Genomic DNA, 16,708 nt, shown 5'->3' with positions numbered 1-16,708 from the left:
CTTATTTAAGTTATATGCAGAGTACATCACGTGAAATGCCGGGCTGAATGAAGCATAAGATGGAATCAAGATTGCCATGAGAAATATCAATAACCTCAGATACGCAGATGACACCACCCTTATGGCAGAAAGTGGAGAAGAACTAAAGAGCCTCTTGATGAAGGTGAAAGAGGAGAGTGAAAAAAGCTGGCTTAAAATTCAACATTCAATAAAACAAAGATCATGGCATCCGATCCCATGACTTCATGGCAAATAGATGGGGAAACAATGGAAACAGTGAGAGACTTTATTTTGGGCTCCAAAGTCACTACAGATGGTGACTGCAGCCATGAAATTAAAAGACGCTTGCTCCTTAGAAGAAAAGCTATGACCAACCTAGACAGCATATTAAAAAGCAGAGGTATTACATTGCCAACAAAGATCTGTCTAGTCAAAGCTATGTTTTTTTCCGGTAATCATGTATGGATGTGAGAGTTGGGTTATAAAGAAGACGGAGTGCTGAAGAATTGATGCATTTGAACTGTGGTGTTGGAGAAGACTCTTGAGAGTCCCGTGGATGGCAAGAAGTTCAAACTAGTCAATCCTAAAGGAAATCAGTCCTGAATATTCATTGGAAGGACTGATGCTGAAGCTGAAGCTCCAATACTTTGGCCACCTGATGCAAAGGACTGGCTCATTGGAAAAGACCCTGATGCTGGAAAAGATTGAAGACAGGAGGAGAAGGGGATGACAGAGGATGAGATGTTTGGATGGCATCACCGACTCAATGGACATGAGTTTGAGCAAGTTCCTGGAGTTGGTGATGGACAGGGAAGCCTGGCATGTTGCAGTCCATGGGGTCTCAAAGAGTCAGACACGACTCAGCGATTGAACTTAACTGAATACTGTATTATTTCCTGTGTATCTCTATATGTTTGAAATAGTCAATGATTTAATTTAAAATTTTATTTTAATTTAGTTATTATTTTTGACTGTGCTGGGTCTTTGTTGCTGCACACGAGCTTTCTCTAGTTGCTGAGAGTAGAGGCTACCCTCTAGCTGCAGTGTGCGGACTTCTCATTGCGGTGGCTTCTCATGTTGTGGAGAACAGGGAGTTCAGGCTTTAGTAGTTGTGGCACATTGAACCTGTGTCCTCCACTAGCAAGTAGATTCTTGCCACTGGACCATTCTTAGTCTTAGTCTTAGTGAAGTTGCTCAGTCGTGTCTGACTCTTTGTGACCCCATGGACTGTAGCCTACCAGGCTTCTCTGTCCATGGGATTTTCCAGGCAATAGTCCTGGAGTGGATTGCCATTTCCTTCTCCAGGGGATCTTCCCAACCCAGGGATCGAACCCGGGTCTCCTGCATTGTAGACAGACACTTTACCATCTGAGCCACCAGGGAAGTCTAGGGAAGTCCAATGATTTAATTTTAAATACAGTTATGTATTAAACTATATACAAATAGAACAGGAAGGAAATAGACCATTATGATAAAGTTGGTGTATTAGGTGCTTGGTGAGGAATAATTATTTTTATTTTCTCTGTTTTCCAAGTTTTATGTAAAGCAGAGTCCTGCTATCTCCTTTTGCCCCTTTGGACCCACTCTCTGCCCTGTTTCTAGCTACAGAGACTGACTAGAGGCGTTTGGACCATGGGGAGGCCCACTCAGGGTGTGGAGGAGGGGAGAAGAGTGAGCAGGTTCAGCTCTCTGCCTTCAGGATCGCTGTGGACTCTTCAAGGACAGTCCTTTCCTCAGAACTCCCTTCTGAGTTCTGGTGGCCACTCCCTCTCCTCATAAAAGGCGCAATGAGAAAACTGTAAGTTTCAGTTTTATCTGGGGACTCAGTAAGGACTACAACCCAGGAGACAGCCTTTCAGAGAGCTCTGAGGAACTGCTCTGAGGATGTAAGGGGAGAGGTGAGTATATATGTGATTTTGACTAAGGAGTAGGTGCAGCCTAGCACACATCTCAGTAGACAGTTGCTGCTGGTCACAGGGAGCAGGTATCTCAGCTAATTATTTTTGTGCTTTTCTAAGTGTGGGAAGATGCAAGAATCCGGGTTCATATTACTATCTCAGGGCCTGTTTCCCTGAAGCATAGAATGCCTCATCTTGTTCTTAGACCTGAATTCCTTTTAGGGTATACTGTTGGTCAGTGACAGTAATCCTTGCAGAACTAGATGGCAAGGGACATTCCTTGTTTCACCACTTTCCTGTCCCTTGTGAGTTTTCTGTACCCTCTCCATAACCTTCAAAAATAGCCTTTTCTTACTAAGCCCATATAGAATTGCCCTAAGTTGAGTGTGCTTTCAGTTTCTTGCTGAGATACTTACTGCTACTCTATTAATCATGCCCTTTCATTTTCTGTATTTTTGGTGCTTTGACATCTGGGGCCTTACTAACCCTGGAGAGACTGTCCCTCCCAGGGCAACCAGTTCCTGGAGACATTGAACATCTCAGCTGCAAGCATACCTTTTATATGCAAGTGAACCAATCCTGAGTCTGTACCTCCACTGCCTGTGGGCCACTATTACTCTATCTTGATCACTCCAGGGCCAGATACCAGACAACTAGGAATAAACCTTAAGTACCCAACAGCCTGCTGAAATCATTCAAACTAGCCAATCCTAAACGTATTTGCCCTGTCTTCCCAGCTCCTCATAGAAACCAAAATAGAGCCTTTCGCCCACCTTTCCCCCTTGCTTCCTCTACTTCTGGAGAGACCTATGGCTTGGCATGACCCCTCCCTTTGGTAACTGTTGCCAGCTAAAAATTGTCACTTGCCATCTGCCTCTGCAGGCTTCCCTGGTAGCTCAGTGGTAAAGAAGCTGCCTGCCAATGTATAAAATGCAGGACACGTGGGTTTGATCCCTGGGTCGGGAAAATCCCCTGGTGGAGGAAATGGCAACCCGCTCCAGTATTCTTGCCTCGAGAATTCCATGGACAGAGGAGCATGGTGGGCTACCGTCCATGGGGTCACAAAGAGTTGGACACGACTTAGTGATTTAACAACAACGTCTGCCACTATAAGGATTAGGTTGGGCTACTTTGGTCCCTGACCTGAAAGAAGTTCAGGGTGGAGATCAGGAATGAGGCACTCTGTGCTCTGGGATAAACTGGCAGAACAGGTTTTGGATAGTTAAATATTTTCAGGAGATTTTATGAGTCCAATTTTTTGAATCTTCTCATATTTAGAAAAGCACTAAAATAATTAACAGAGACATCCCCTCCTCATGACTAGCAGCAACCTTCTGTTTATATGTGTGCTTGTCTGTACTTATCTCCCTTCATTAAAGTCAGATAGAGTACTCACCTTCCCCCAACCACTTTGGAGCAGTTCCTGAGAACTCTCTCCTGGGCTATTGCCCCCAGTAAAACTTAACTCACAACTCTCACCCAGCGCATTTTTTTTTCAGTCAATATTGTGAATAACAAATTATCTTTTCAATGATAATCTCTGTTGTCCTTACCATACCTGAATAATAAAACCTACTTTTTAGAACAGATATAAACATTTTGATACTTTTATTTTTTTTTTTTCAAATATAATGCCCACCAGAACTTGTGACATTGCAGAAGAGTTATAATTGGAAATGAGATAGCTGTGTGGTGGGCTTAAGCAGAAAGATGTGTCAAGGGACTTCCCTGGTGGCCCAGTGGCTAAGACTCTGCCCCCCCAATGCTAGGGGTCCAGGTTCAATCCCTCCTCAGGGAACTAGATTCCACGTGTCTCAACGAAAGATCCTGCATGCTGCAAAGATCGAAGAGCCCATATGCTGCAAATAAAACCTTGTGAAACCAAATAAATAAACAAATACATATTTTTAATAAGGGAGAGAGACTATTACCTTAAAAAAGTGAAAAAGAAAGTGAAATCACTCATTTGTGTCCCACTCTGCGACCCTGTGGACTGTAGCCTACCAGTGCTCGAGGGTCCATGGGATTTTCCAGGCAATAGTACTGGAGTAGATTGCCATTTCCTTTTCCAGGGGATCTTCCCAACCCAGGGATTGAACCCAGGTCTCCCACATTGTAGACAGACACTTTACCATTTGAGCCACCAGGGAAGTCCCTACCTTAATCTTAAAAAAAAAGTATTTAAAAAAAGAGGCTCCAAATGAAGTCATTTGTCCCCCAAATAGCAAGATTTAGTTGCAGTTTCAACACCTACTAGAAAAGTGACCATTTAAACAGTCAATCTGAAATTTCCTCATCAGCCCTATAGAGGAATCCTGTGTGACAAAGACATCAGCCTGGCCTAAAAGAATTCTTTCTTTTGCTAATACCTTCTTGCCCCACCCTCATTCTGCCTCAGAGCTTCTCTGTTTACTGATTGGGTAGCTGCGTGATTCAAGAATTATTGAAGAAAGCCAATTAGATTTTCAAGTTTACTCAATTGAATTTTGGTTTTTGACCAATGAAAATCTCTCTTTTTCCCTCAACAGCCCAACATTCCCCTCAATGGGAATGTTGTTGTAATAGTAATAGATAATAAAAAAGAGCAGCTAAGATATTGAAATATGGGGACTTCCCTGATGGTCCAGTGATTAAGACTCGTGCTTCCAAAGAAGGGGGCACAGGTTGGCTCCCTGGTTGGGGAACTAGGATCCCACGTGATGTGTGGTGTGGCTAAGAGACTAAAAAATTGAAAATATAAAGATACAGTCTAGTTGTCCGCAGTCTGGGTGTTCCATAGAGACAATCAAGAAAAATGTTTAGGGGTTTCTATTTTAATGAAGTTTAAAAAGTGTTGGGGGTAAAAACAAAGAATAATTTACTCAAAGTTGGTGCTGGTGGTGCTGGTATGTTAATACAGGTTAGAAACGAGTGGCCAGGAAGCATCAATCTGCCTTAGCTCTGGTCATTTTTCAAGCCTGGATGAATGTAAGGTAAAATCAAATTGTTACAAGTAGATTTGAACTATATATTAGCTAATTTTCATGGCAGAAATAGGAACAGGAAAAGCAATAGATAAGAGTATCTCTTTGCCTCTTTGCCTGCATTTAAGAAATAAATTTGTTTCTGCAATGGATGCACCCTCAAGTCAGTCTTGCAAAGGAGTTGAGACTGTGGCATGATATTAATATAGGTACTGAAAAAATTCATCAAGTCATACATTTCACCCCTGAAAATAGAAGCAGGAACTGAGAGTGGGTCTTGTGGACCTCCCATCACTCCCTTGCCTTACAAATAATCATTGTCATTCTTTAGGGAAAGTTCCAGACCTGCATTATTTGTAACATCAGCCTTTGCTGTCTTTTTTATGAGCCAGAGGCAGTGAGCACTATACCCAGAGGCCATTGGCTGAGGTCACAGAAATGATTCCTGGAGCATCTTCAATTGTTAATAAAAATTCCAGGAAGCCCAGTAGCTACTGGGTAGAATGTGGAGCTAAGCAGCAGGGAGGGGAAACAGGAGGAAGAGAAGGGAAACGGAAATTAACTCACTTGAGATGTCAAAAGGTAAAGGAGTACTTTTACTTCTGATCCTCTATTTCCCCTGGAAATGAAATAGATTACCAGAGTAGAGGCTTCCCTTTTCTTTCTAGGTTATTTGTGTAGACTATACCTTTTTATTTTATTTATTTTTCAGCTTTATTGAGGTTCGAGTATGCTTTTAGAACTGTTTGATTTCTTATAGTGAATTCTTGTTAGGTGCTCAAAGGGCTGACCCCTTTCTCTCAATTGTACATGAAAATGGGTAACAGAGATTAAGCTTCTTGCTTTAGAAAATGTCATATATATATGTATACACACACACAAGATTTTCTTTTAGGCACTTTTTTTTTTTTTTTTTGGTAAAATCAAAAGATTGGAAAACTTGACTGATCGTCAACAACGATTTGGTTAAATAAATTTGGGTCTGTTCATTCTGAGGCATTGAGCTCTACCTGCAGATGGTATTTGAGTTAGCAGAGGCCATTTTTAATGAGAAAGCTCTTTATATAGAAAGATGTTCACAGTGTTCTTTTCAATAGCAAAAGAAGGTTCAGAACAATTTGTATAGGATGCTAACATTATTTTAAAAATATGTATATTCTTGTGTGTGCATAAAGAAGGTGCTGAAAGAAAAGCTGAGAAACTGATAACTGGTGGTCCAGGAAGGTGATGTTGGTGGCAGGATGCCAGGGAAGGGTGGGAACCACTATGATTTTGATCTATAAGAATATATTGCCTATTTGATAAGCTGCTGCTGCTGCTAAGTCGCTTCAGTTGTGTCCAACTCTGTGCGACCCCATAGACGGCAGCCCAGCAGGCTCCCCGGTCCCTGGGATTCTCCAGCCAAGAACGCTGGAGTGGGTTGCCATTTCCTTCTCCAATGCATGAAAGTGAAAAGAGAAAGTGAAGTCGCTCAGTCGTGTCTGACTCTTAGCGACCCCATGGACTGCAACCTACCATGGGATTTTCCAGGCAAGAGTACTAGAGTGGGGTGCCATTGCCTTCTCCATTTGATAAGCAAGTCAACATAATTTAATAAAAAAAAAAATCTTCACTTTGTCTTTTTATATAATAGGATTCCTGGTGTTTGCATTCTTGGCTGTCCCTGATATATAATACCTGATATTCTTGTTGGCTTTTCTGGAGTATTTCTTGAACATGGGACAGATAAGGAAGAACATTAATTGAATTTTGCTTACATGACATTTTAAAAACTTACTTCAGTGTATATCCTCAAATCTGTGTGTATGGGGTAGTGTGTGTGTATGTATGTGTATGTGCATGTTGCTGGGTGTGTATATTCCAAATCAGCCATTAAGGAGAGTCAAGAGTGCCAGTGTGTGGGAAATTGCTAAGTCTGTTCTGTGGGAGATGTTGTTAAGTCAGATAAACTCTTCCAGCATCATGTTGGAGAGTACTTTGAAAGAAGGTCATAAAGATGTCAGGGCCAAATTTTGAGGGGCCTTTGCTAGGACTCCTAAGCTAGGGAGTTTGCCTTTATTCTGCCCACCAAGGGGATCCACTGGGGAGATTGGTGGCTCAGATCATTGTCTAAGAAGAGGGAATGATGGAGGCCAGAGAGGCTTACCAAGTCCAGAGGATGCAGGAAAGAGGGTCCTCCAAATCATATTTTTCCTTCCCAGAGATAGGTCATCTCACATCCAGGGGTCAAGACACATATCATGCAGTTGATACATACATTTAAAAAGTTGGGACAGGGACTTCTCTGGTGGTTCCGTGGCTAAGACCCTGCATTCCCAATGCAGGGGCCCTGGGTTCAACTCCAGTCAGGGAACTAGATCTCACATGCTGCAGCTAAGAGTTTGCGTGCTGCAACTAAGACCCACTGCGGTCAAATAAATTAAAAAACAAAAAAACAATTGGAGTGGACTGGAGTTGGAAGGAGGAATGTAACGCAGGCTGGGAAATTATATTTTTGAAACCAATAATGAACTGTTAATGGCATCAGGGGAAAAAAGCCCACATAAAAGAATCTCAAAGGAGCTGCTAGCTTGTTAGAGAAGGCCTCACCTAGTCTCAAACACATCCTTGCCAGAGCCTGGGCAGCTTTACCTATCAACTCCCTGGGAACTTGTTCCTTAATTTATCCAGCTGAGAGAGACAACAGAACAAAGAAAATTTCACCCCAGCAACATAAATCGAAAGACCTCTTTTCATTTCTATCCAGTGGCTCCTTTGAGTTGGTCCTAGACACTGTTATGAGGGACCAGCTCTGGGAAAGGGGGAAGGACATGTAACAGCATGTGATCCCACCCTCAGTTCCTCACTGGTAAACTAGATGTGACCTGTTTAGAGAGTTAAATGAAACAATGTATATAAAGCACTTATCACAATGCCAGGCCTATGGTTGGAGTTCAGAAAATGGCTCTGATCATGCCACAATGTAGAAGTAATAATTATTGCCTATTAGCAGATAAGGAAACTGAGGCTGAGAAAGGTTAAGTAAGGAGCCCAAAGTTACACAGAAAGAAAGGAAAGCAGCCTGGATTTGAAGCCTGGTTGCTCTGACTTCAAAGTTCCTCTTCTTCCTGCTTGCTCAGGGCACTTTGCAAATAAACTTGCAAACATATATTCAAACTTCACCTTAAGATGCTCAAAGGCTGAATGGCTTTGTTTACAACAGCAGACCCAATACCTTCTTATTTCAGAGCAGAGGCCTACATGGCAAAATACAGAAAGAGAAGAAAATAAGCAGGTATTTCCACGGTCTGCACCCCATCAGTCTCCTGCTGAGTGGAGCTGACAAGCATGATGTACAGGAAAGAACACCAGATGTATTGAGATGTATTCACATTGATGTATTGAGATGGAATGATCTTAGAAAACATTTACTCCTAATTTTGTCTCATGTATGTATTACTGATGTCTTTTCTTGGTATCTTTTCTTGCTGTTGTTTAGTCGCTAAGACATGTCTGACTCTTGCAACCCCATGGACTATAGCCTGCCAGGTTCCTCTGTCCATGGAATTTCGCAGGCAAGAATACTGGAGTGGGTTGCCATTTCCTTCTCCAGGGGACCTTCTGAACCCAGGGACCGAACCTGGGAATCCCACATTGGCAGGTGGATTCTTAACCACTGAGCCAAATATGTTTATATTAATGGAAATTGTAAGATTTCATATGTATGTATTAATATAAATGTGAAACCATAAATGAAATGTTAACAGCCTCTTAACAATGTCCCAATTAATTGTATTTTAACAATTATAACTTGGAAAGACTTTTTTTTTTATTATACTGGGGAGAGTCCTCTAGAGCAGGGATTGTGAACTCCAGCCTGTGGGCCAATCCAGGCTGCTGAAAGGTTGCTGCTGCAAGCCATGTGTTACTGTGGGATTGGTGACCTCCAGAGGAGAGGATTTCGATCCGGGGTCAGAGACGAGGCTTGACTACTTGGAACTTATTGTGTAGCAAAGTTTTATTGAAGTATAATAGAGATAGGGAAAGCTTCTGACATAGACATCAGAAGGGGACAGAAAGAGTGCCCCCTTGCTAGTTTTTAGCAAGGTGTTTTATGTCTGTTAGAAAGTCATTAGGGCTTCCCTGGTAGCTCAGTTGTTAAAGAATCTACCTGCAGTACAGGAGACCCAGGTTTGATCCCTGGGTTGAGAAGATCCTCTGGAGAAGGAAATGGCAAACCACTCCAGTATCCTTGCCTGAAAAGCCCCATGGACAGATGAGCCTGGTGGGCTACAGTCCATGGGGTCCCAAAGAGTTGGGCACTCTTTACTTTTGTGTAGGGAAGGGAAAATGTCTGCCACTTGCAGTTTATTTCTTCCTGCTGCTTGGGGACCTCTGGCCTTGCTACCTGTTACCCTCTTACTGCTGCCTGCTTGTGTAAATAAAGTTTTGCTGGAATCATTTGTTTATGTCTTCTTTCATGTTACAAAAGCTGAGTAGTTGCAACAGAAACCGCATGACCTGTAAAGCTGAAAATATCTACTAGCTCATCTTTTACAGTAAAACTTTGCTGATCTCTGTACTACAAATGTGTACCAAAAGGAAGTATGGCATTTCTGTGCTCCAACGTCCCAATATATATGATGTCAGAACATTAACAGTCTTTCTCCACTGATGCATGTGTCTCAACATCTGGAAGATAAATACCTTTTATATGGACACTGTATATACTTATCTCTTAGAATGAAATATGGTGTCAGGTGAAATACGTAAAAAATTGCCTCTCTAGACATATACTTTGAATTTGTCACAAATGACTATGTTTGGGAGGGAAACATATCCCCCCAAAGTGTTTGGGAATGAATGTGATACGAAAGAACAAAGGGTTCTGACATCCCTAGAGTGGGACCTGGTACTGATGAGCTGACCAGGCCAGGACTGTGCCCTGCCTCAGCACCTCGGTGAGGAGCAGAGCAATTCCTGACTCTTTTCCATCCCTGACCTCAAGCATCAAAGAGCATCAAGAGCATGAAGCCCATGGGCCATGTTCTCTGTCCCTGGTATCTTCTGATTGGCCTAGAGATACCAATGGATACCTGGCCTTGTTCACTCATGCCTCCCCTGGCAGCGCAGTACCAGACAAAGCAGCTAAGGTAAACTTAAGTCCCTCCCATCCACTCATTAGGCCTTGGAATCCAACCCATGGAAGAGTGTCCCCAGGTCTAGGACTAAGCTAAGGTAAACCTAAGTCCCTCCCATCCACTCTTTAGGTCTCGGAATTCAACTCATGAGTGTCCCCCAGGCCTAGGACTGATGAGTAGAAGTGAGGGAAAATGGGAAGTAAAAAGAAATAACCAGTTTCCTGTGGCATCCAGTCTACCAGCCTGAGTGAGCTTGTCTGATTAACTTCATGTATGTTGGAAAGGAAACTAGTGATTAAAACAAGAGCTGAAAGCTCTTTCTCCATCATTGCTTCAGATAGAACAAATCAAATTTTTCTGTCTAAAAATTCTGATGTCAGAGGTTCTGTCTCTCTAGCTCCTGCAGAGACTATGACTTAGGCATCATTGTTAGTTGTTTCTGCGCTTGCATTTAGAAAAGGCATAAGACCAGATGTTCTTGAGGATGTGGGCACATTGGGGAGTGATGCATGGGGGGTTTGTCAGGGCCAGAAGGGACTTGGAATATAAGTTTTATACATGTTCTAGGCCAGCCCTATCTGTGAATTGCATTTCCCCAGCCACACTACACACCCCAGTGTAGGTTTCCATTAATGAAACCACTGGGGATGAAACTCCTTTACAATAAACATGATGTGTTAAAACAAAATAACAGCTTCATAAATCATACTAAAGAGTGCTGCAATGCATCAGGTGGTTCAGCTGCAACATTCCTGCTGATCTATGCAGTTAGGACACAAATCTATTCAGGCATAATTTTTTTTTAAAGTTTTTATTTATTTATATTTATTTTTGGCTGCGCTGGGTCTTCAGTGTGGTATGCGGGCTTCTCATTGGAGGGGCTTCTCTTATAGAAGAGCAGAAGCTCTAGAGCTTGATGGCTTCAGTAGCTGTGGCTCCTGGGCTCTAGAGCACAGGCTCAGTAGTTGTGGTGCATGGGTTTAGTTGCTCCGCGGCATGTGGGATCTTTCTGAACTAGGGATCAAAGCTGTGTCCTGTGCATTGGCAGGCAGATTCTTTACCACTGAGCCACCAGGGAAAGTCCCTCAGGTACAGTTTTGATTCATCCCTGAAAGTTGAAGGAAAGCAGAGGATACCCACCTTCATTAGAGACTCTATCTCCCACTGTTTCAGGTATTCTGAGATCTTTTAAAAAAATTTTATTTGGTTGCATCAGTTCTTAGTTGCAGCATAGGAGGATCTCTGTTGCCTCATGCAGGATCCTTCTGCTGTGGACTTAGTTGCTTTGAGGCATGTGGGAACTTAGTTCCTTGCCCAGGATCAAACCCTTGTCTCCCATATTGCAAGGTGGATTCCCAACCACTGGGCCACCAGAGAAGTCCCATTTGAGACCTTGTGCTTGCTGATCTTCTCAACCACAAAACTCATTCAGAAAAATTATTTATTGAGGGGCCACTGAGGACCAGATATGGAGAAGGAAATGGCAACCCACTCCAGTATTCTTGCCTGGAGAATCTCATGGACAGAGGAACCTGGCGGGCTACAGTCCACGGGGTCGCAAAGAGTCGGACACGACTGAGCGACTTCACTTTCACTTTCACAAGGACCAGCTAAGGAGTTTCAGTGGTTAAACACACATATATATTCCACACTATATGTTCACATGCAGGGAAAAATTAAGCAAATATTCATACTAATGTATCACATAGTACAGTAAATGTTGTGAAGAAAAAGAATAAAATGGTATGAAATCATATAAGAAGGCAACCTAATTTGATGGGGAAGATTACACTGGAACATACATAAAATTCCTAAGGTGGGAAAGAGTGTAATCTCTTCAAGAAACTAAAGGAAAGGACAGTACATCTTGCCAGAGAATGAGTGGGAGAAGCCCAGTTGGTATGCTGGCAGGATCATGGGGGGCTAAGGGGTCATTGTAGGGAGTTTAGTCTTTATTGTAAGAGCACTTGGGAATCTCAAGAAAGGTCTTCAGAGGAGAGTTATTAGACCAAATGTGCATTAAAATTTTTTTGGCTGTGCCATGTGACTTGCTGGATCTTAGTTCCCCTACCAGGGATTGAACCTTGGCCCATAGCAGTGAAAGCAGAGTCATAACCACCAGGTAATTCCCAGTATATCAAGTTTTTGAATTTTATTTTATGGACAGTAGATTAAAGGGGAGGAAGAGTAGATGGGGGAGACAGGAGGCTGAGACGTAATCAGCCTGAGAGGTGATGTTGATTTAGATTGGGCGATGGTGGTAGATTTGGAACAGAGTGGATTCTGAGCATATTCAGGGCACTTGGGGTGGATAGATGAGGTGGGGAATAGGAAGTATCAGGATAATTCCAAGTGGGTATGTCCTGCTCAGTGGGTCGAGATGCTGCAAACTGGAAGCACAGATGGAGAAGGACCTAGATTTGGAAGGCAAGGGATGGTTAAGAGTTCAGTATTTCCTTACAGATCAACTGATTACAATTTACAAAAAATTCTCTTCAGTTTATCTACATTGAAAAACTTTTTGAACTCTGGGAAGTTGAAGGATTTATTTATTCATTTTTTAAGGATTTATTTTGTATTAATAGAAGTGGATAGAGAAATATCTGAGGTAGGGTAAGGAGACTTTGGAATCATATTTATAACTTCCTCTGCCTTCTAAGAGGGGCTCTTTGATTGTTGGGCACACTGATGCCAATGCACAGGGATGAGACTTAATTACTCTGTATTATAAAAAAGTGAAAGAGCTGGGATCTTGAGGGAAAATCCTCAAGGTCATTCACCATATGAAGTTGGGTTGGAACTTGCAGGCTTCCGGGATGCACGGGAGAGTGAAGGTGCTGGGGGACTGGGATGAAGAGAAAGGTGGAAGGAGAAGAAGTTGAGGTTGTGTCCTCTGAGGAGTGTGCTACAGAACCACTTCCACATCTCCTCTAAAATCTGTGGATTTTCCTTTGCTCCCCACAGAGAGAGATGACATTCAGGTTACATGGAGGCCAGGTGAAAGTGAACCACTCGTAGGGAGATGGGCATGAAGGTTGCCCAGAGAGATGGAGGTCTGTATGCACTTGCCTCCTGGTTCAGTTGGTTCTTTCAGGGCTACAAGACAGGGGAACAGAAGAAAAATAAAAAGATGGCAAGGAAAAAATAAGGAAGGGGAAGGAAATGGAAAGAGAAGGCAGGGAGGAGGATATTATATATTAAATTAACTCACGTTCATGCTAAGACAGAGGTTGCATGTGTAAGTTGCTTCAGTTGTGTGTGACTCTTTGTGACCCTATGGACTGTAGTACACCAGGCTCCTCTGTCCATAGGATTTTCCAGGCAAGAATACTGGAGTGGGTTGCCATGCCCTCCTCCAGGGGATCTTCCCAACTCAGGAACCTGCATTGGGAGGCGGATTCTTTATCACTGTACCACCTGGGAAGCCTGGGGCAAAGGTAAGTGGTCTTCAAAAGGAAGATAACAAGTTTGCTTCCCCCTTGCCATTTTTTCCAGGGTATTCCAGGGGTGGACTGTGGACTTGTGTGTTGATTCATATATTTATTCATTCCTGTATTAAAGATTTATAGAGTACCTTTTCTGTGCTAGTCTCAAAGATGAGACATGATCCCTTTTTACATTTGCAGGAAATTTACCGTTTAGTGGGAAGAGAGGCAAACGGGCAGAAATAGTTCAATGTGAGATTTGCTATAATAAGTAGCAAGAATAAAAATGGGGCCTCTGCGGTCAAACCTGGAAATTGCAGGAATGCTTTACCCAGAAGGTGACACTTGAAGAAAGAACATGAGTTTTCCCAGCAGTTAATGGTGAGGTGAAGAGGGAAGCTATATCTGGTGTTTGGAAGAAAAGAAGTTGACTGGGTCTGATTTAAGCAGAATACTTACTGGAAGGAAATCAAATAGTTCATAGAATCGCCAGGAGGGCTGCAAAGCCACTTTTGGAAAATGGGACGGGAGTAAGTTAGGCTAGGCAAAGTCCAAGATCAATGTGGAATGACGACTCTACTGTTGCTGCTGCTGAAGGACTGACTGTAAACTTCATTTGTAACCTTGGTGCTGCTACCCTTCGTAATCTCTGCAGCTGCCAGGCCTCTGCTTACCAACAGGGTGGATCCTTACCCTCCCTGCTTCTTTGCATTAATAGTTCTTTTTTAAAAAATATAAATTTATTTATTTTAATTGGAGGCTAATTACTTTACAATATTGTATTGGTTTTGCCGTACATCAACATGAATCTGCCACGGGTTTACACGTGCATTAATAGTTCTGATTGAAAGTTGGGGGCAGTGAGCACATCTGATTGGTTGGGCCTAGGTCACATGCTGCCTCCCTACCTCTTGCAGGTAGCAAATATGTGGCTGTCTCAGCTTCTGTGATAGAGGGAGGGGGGAGTGAGGATAAACTGTAGTCTTCCATCTAGATTAAAAAAGAGAGCAAGTCCTCTAACTAGGAAGGCAATTGTGTGTGAACAAGTGAAAAAGTTCAAAGACAAGAGCCATCAAACAGGGCTGGGAAGCTTTCTAATAACTCAAAAGGAGATGGAAGAGAAGGACGGGAAGGCTGGGAAGCAGATAGGGGACTTATTTTGAAGGTCTTATGCCTAGAAATTTTGACTTTCCTGTTAGAAGAGTGTGGCAGACACAGTTGATTGTCCACTCCATATCCATCCATTTTTATTCCTTATCAGTGAAATTCTAATTTTGAATTGGGTAGCAATGCATTCAGCTTAAAACACTTATTTCATTAGAATTCCTTGTAGCTGGTGGGAGTTGGACACGACTGAGCGACTGAACTGAACTGAACTGAGTGGTAGTCATGTTACACAGTTCAAGGAAATGAGATATAAACAGGGTTTTTGTCTCTTCATTTTCTAGCTGAATACAGATGTGAGGTCTGGAGGTCTGGCAATCATCTTAGGACAATGAGACAACATGCTTGGAATGTGGCCTGTGCATTAAGAATGGCAGAGCAGAGGGACTTCCCTGGCAGTCCACTAGTTAAGACTGGTCCTTCCAAGGCAGGGGCATGGTTCCCCTGGTTGGAGAGCTGAGATCCCACATATGTCATGTGGACAAAAAATAAAATAAAATAAAAATGGTAGAAAAGAAAGCTGGAAAGAGCACTGCTCCATTGTTCCATTGGAGAGTTAACTGTTCCCCGATTTCTTGAGACAAACCACTTATGTGTTTAAGCCACTAGAATTGGTCCTTTTATTATTAAAAAAAAAACAAACAACTGGATAAATACACACATTTTAGAAAACTAAGTTAAACAAAAAACTATCTGTTAGGAAAATTAAAATTAAAATCCCCCCAAATTCCATCATCCAGAGATAATAATTACTGCTAACATTTTGGTTCTTTCTTTCCAGGCCCCATTCATTCTTTTTTTCTGTCATTCTTTCCACATAAATGATTATATAAATGAATTGTTTAACAAAAATGTGATAATAGTATATATTGTCTTTCCACCTGTCCAACTTTTTGCATTTGGAAATATATTGGAAAAGTCTTCCCATGTCTGTAATATCATTTTAGTGGCTACATGCAGCGTTCCATCGTGCGGATCTACCTATTCTACTTTAGAAGTTGAACTTTCAGAAGTTTGTATTTCACACCACTTTTAGATGTTGTGAGGTGAAGGTGAAGGTGATTTTGGGATGGAAGGAGAGATAGTATTAAGTTTGCCATCAGTTTCAATGAGATGATAGCTTGTTCAGGCTATGATAGTCTGAAAATTCTCACCAATATTTATCTTCATTTTATCTTTATTCTGCGAACGAGGAACAAGATTCTGAAAGATTAGCTTGCTGTTTAGGATAAAGAAAGACTATTTCCATTAGTGTGAACAGCGGCATGTTCACAGCACTGACACTTACTGGCTTTTCTTTGACACGTTTAATTTCTCTGTAGTCAGACCATTTAGCCGGCAGATACCGGAAATTCAGCTGAAGAATGCGGATCATCAATAGAGGGTATTTATTAGAAATAGGTGAAAAAAAGAGTGAAGCCAACCACTTCCGCAGCGAGCAGGGTTCGAACCTGCGCGGGGAGACCCCATTGGATTTCAAGTCCAACGCCTTAACCACTCGGCCATCGCTGCCACGGCGAAGAAAGGAAGGCGGAGACACTTTAGTGTTAAAACTGAGCACATGCGCACCACACACGCTAGTGGGCGGGGCCTATAATCTCCCGGAGGTCTGCTGTGAGAGGCGGCCGGGGCTTACTGCTCAAGTTGCAGGAGCTACCTCGTTAATGCGAAGAAATAATAAAATCTCCCTTAAGTAGTTTAAGTAAACGCCTTTAAGGGAGTATCTTAGAAATCCTTCCCTTCCACGCGCTTGGAAGATCGAAAATCGCCACCCTACTTAGCTTCTGGTCTCAGACCGGCTGTTTGCCCTCCCGCTTCCTCATTAGGTCACAGAGAGAGAGCTGAAACAAATAACTCTCTCCTTCAGTGTTGCGGGCCCGCGCCCTGGAAAAGTTCTGCATCTTGGATTGCTTTGACCGCGGTGATTGCGTTGAGCGCTCCTCTTTTTGCGGAAAGACAGAGAGGAATGCGGGAAGGCAGGAGCCCTCCGCAGCTGCCCCGGGGCTCGCCTCTCCCAGGCTCTTGCCCATGCAGTCATCTTTCATTCTCTCCCCATTGACCCTTTCGTTGCTGAGCCCTTCTGGAAGAAAATGTGCCCGATTGTGGCCTCAGTTTTCTCAATTGACGGGGTGACTTGG

At 42.7% G+C, this 16,708-nt stretch overlaps 1 non-coding gene across 1 annotated transcript; it reads right to left on the bottom strand.

The window, feature by feature from the left end:
• Positions 1-16,000: 16,000 nt before the first annotated feature.
• TRNAS-UGA lies at positions 16,001-16,082 on the bottom strand. Its single transcript has one exon. It is a non-coding gene; the product is annotated as a tRNA-Ser (tRNA).
• Between the last annotated feature and the right edge of the window lie 626 nt (positions 16,083-16,708).

This window comes from Bubalus bubalis, chromosome 4 (assembly GCF_019923935.1).
Source record: "Bubalus bubalis isolate 160015118507 breed Murrah chromosome 4, NDDB_SH_1, whole genome shotgun sequence".
Classification (NCBI taxonomy): domain Eukaryota; kingdom Metazoa; phylum Chordata; class Mammalia; order Artiodactyla; family Bovidae; genus Bubalus; species Bubalus bubalis.
This window is presented reverse-complemented; position numbering and strand designations above follow the sequence as displayed.